General features: G+C 35.6%; 1 non-coding gene across 1 annotated transcript; it reads right to left on the bottom strand.

The window, feature by feature from the left end:
• Nucleotides 1-2,141: 2,141 nt before the first annotated feature.
• Nucleotides 2,142-2,247, bottom strand: LOC130458629 (U6 spliceosomal RNA). Its single transcript, XR_008918039.1, has one exon. It is a non-coding gene; the product is annotated as a U6 spliceosomal RNA (small nuclear RNA).
• Between the last annotated feature and the right edge of the window lie 1,083 nt (nt 2,248-3,330).

Raw genomic sequence — 3,330 nt, 5'->3', positions numbered from 1 at the left:
TTTTCAGAAGCACTGACCATTTTATTTTCACATGGTAAAAATGCAACTAGAATCTCTGAAATGAATGGCTTAGTTTCACCACCTGAGGGTTCTACTTAGTCTGAATTATAAGCTATGAAGTAGACCCCAAATGCCTAGCACATTACCTAACTATTAGTAGGTATTTAATAAATCAGAATTCATTGCTTTCTTACTTTTCCACCATGGTCACCAGCAATTGTCTTGGAATAAAAGGCCTATCAGAAAAGAAATGGGGAGTTGCTGAAAGTCAAAGAAGACTAGTGTAGGAGGGGCCAGGATGGGGGAGAGGAGGGTGGCAGACACAGGAGACTTTTCTGGGAAAGTTGAAGAAGTAAAAATGTGGAGAAATAAGGAATGCAGTGGATCAGCTCTTGGCTAAGTATGATTTGTGCTAACTTGTCCAGCTGTTCTGGTACAGAGACTTCATGAAGCAAGAACAGAACATTCTCCAATTTCATCCTGCACTGTCAAATTTGATAGGTATTTCTGAGAGGCATGAAGGTTGGGCCAGAAGTTGATCATTGTTCACAACAGGATTCTCTCTGCCTGGCTCCATTACAGGATTTCCCCCTCTGGGAAGATTCAGAGCACCCATTCTTGCTTTGGCCAAGAGAAATTTGGCCAGAGAAATTAAGTCTTCATGTCATGGGAGTCTCATAAGGACTCGGGAAGGTTATTTGGCTCAGTTACTTGTGCCTGAACTAGTTTCCATGATTTCTACTATTATATCTACAGTAAACAATCTGGCCACTTTCCTATCCAGACTTCTGATCCATCTCAGGCCATTTGGGAATCTTAATTGTCCTTCAGTCAAAACCCAGAATTCTCTTGTTGTAGAATTCTGTAGCATTTACAGCTTAGTTGTAGAAAGGTGATGCCATACTTAATATATAATGGGAAATTGGGGTCTTTCATTTACTCCTAAGGATGATTAATTTCTTTATCCTGAAAAATTAGCCTCAATGATGAAAATACTCCATGAAAATCCTTCTTCGATAGCTCATTGCAACCTAGAAGTGATCCTAGGTTCACAAAGGCTATGACAGGGAAAAACAAGCTATGGCAAATTCTACCACACTGGAAAGACTTCAGGTGGGAGCCTAGTCATTCAGAGTGATTCTGTGGTCTACAGACCAGCCAAAGTAAGTTTGGAGAGGCTCATTACAGAAAGGTTGTTGTTTTGGCTATAGAAAGTCATGAAGACCATCTTTGTTATGACCCACAGTAATGGAACAAGTAACCCCCTTGAATGAAATCAAGAATCCATGAAATATTGAATAAGTAGACTTACCTGTCTGAGGTTCACTAGCACTATCAAATAAATTAACTCTGACCAAATATTGCCTCAATTTGGAAATTTCCTTTCACCATACTGATTAGGGGGCATGCTAGGTAATCTACAATCAGCAAAGGGTTGTTTTTTTGTTTGTTTGTTTTGGTTTGTGTTTTAATTTACTATTTAACATTCTTTTCTTTTAAATTTTGAATTCCAAATTTTCTCTCTCTCCCTTGCTCCCATTATCCCATTCACTAAGAAGACCAGCAAAAATGTTATGTCAATTATACATGTTAAATCAAAGTAGATGGATTTCCACATAAGCTGTAGCCCCCCAAAAGCAAGAAAATTGAAGAAAATGAGAAAATTAAACTTCAATTTGCCCTGAGTTCATCAGTTCTCTATCAAGATGGTTAATATTTTTTCCTTTGAACGTGTCTTTGACTCCTTTGAAATTATCTTCGATCATTGTATTTATTAGAGTAGCTGAATCTTTCACATTTGATCATCATCACATCATTGCCATTACTGTGAAAAAGTCTAATACTTATTTCATTTTGCATCAGTTCAAACAGGTGCCACCATGTTGTTATTTTTCAATGAAACCACCCTGGTCTTCATCATTTCTTATAGTACAATACTATTCTATCACAATCATATGCCACAGCTTATGCAGCCATTCTTTATTTGATGAGCATCCTATCAATTGCCAATTCTTTGCTGGCACAAAAAAAGCTGCTAGAAATATATATTTTTTAAATATAAAGATCTTTTTTTTCCCTTTTTCTTTGATCTCTTTGAAACATACACTTCTGGGTCAAAAAGTCTGCACAATTTTATTTTACTTTTTAATGGAACATTCATGAATTTGTGTGTCATCCTTGTGCAGGAACCAGGCTAATCTCTGTATTGTTCTGTTTTTTTAGTAGATGTACTTCCAAAGTGAGTACAGGAATGCAAAATTTTATAACTCTCTGAGCATATTTCCAAATTGTTCTCCAGAATGATTGGACCAATTCACAACTCCATCAGATTATTTGTCTGCTTTTCCCCCTTCATTCCCTCTAGCACTTACATTTCTGACAGACGTAAGGTGGTACCTTAGAGTTATTTTGTCTTTCTCTAATCAGTAGTGATTTAGAGCATTTTTTCATATGACTATCAATAGCTTTGATTTGTTCTTCTGAAAATTGTCTGTTCATATCCTTTGACCATTTATCAATTGGGGAATTGCTCTCATTTTTATAAATTTGACTCAGTTCCTAATATAGTAGAGAAATGAGACCTTTATCAGAGAAACTTGCTGTATTTCAGAAATAGTTCAAAAAACCATTTGGGGCCTAATCTGGTGAATAGAGTAGGTGGTCAAGACTAGAGGGATGTACTGTTTACAATTCAGAACTTTGGTTTTGTTTTTTCCTCATTATGAAGGAAGGAGCTCAATTTTCATCCTGGCTTTGAAGGTTATTGAGGAAAAGAGAGGATAGATGTACTTTCTCAGCAGTGATAGGCCCTCTGAAACAGAGGAGTATCTTCCCAAGTTATGACTTTGAAGGAGATAATCAAGAGCATGCTTAAAGAACATTCTTCTGGTATCCTCATCTTTGCATTTCTCAAAATAATGATGATTTGGAACATTTTTTCATATGATGATAATTTGAGTTTCTTTCCTTGAAAATTGGCTATTCAAATTCTTAGGCCATTTATTAATTGGGGAATGACTCATTTTCTTACAAATTTGAATTAGTTCCAAATGAATCTGGGAAATGAGATCTTTATCAAAGAAACTTGCTGCAAATTTTTTTTCTCAGTTAATTATTTCTCTTTTAATCTTATCCTTATTAAATTTGTTTGTACAAAAGCATTTTAATTTTAAGAAATCAAAATTACCCATTTTAGTTTCTGTGATTATCTCTCCCTTATTTGGTCATGAACTTTTCTCCTCTCCATTAATCTGGCAAGCTATTTTTTCCATTTTTCCCTCATTTATGTCTGATATGGCCTTTAATATCCAGTTACATACCCATTTGAAG

The sequence above is a fragment of the Monodelphis domestica genome, chromosome 3 (genome assembly GCF_027887165.1).
Source record: "Monodelphis domestica isolate mMonDom1 chromosome 3, mMonDom1.pri, whole genome shotgun sequence".
Taxonomy (NCBI): Eukaryota; Metazoa; Chordata; class Mammalia; order Didelphimorphia; family Didelphidae; genus Monodelphis; species Monodelphis domestica.
This window is presented reverse-complemented; position numbering and strand designations above follow the sequence as displayed.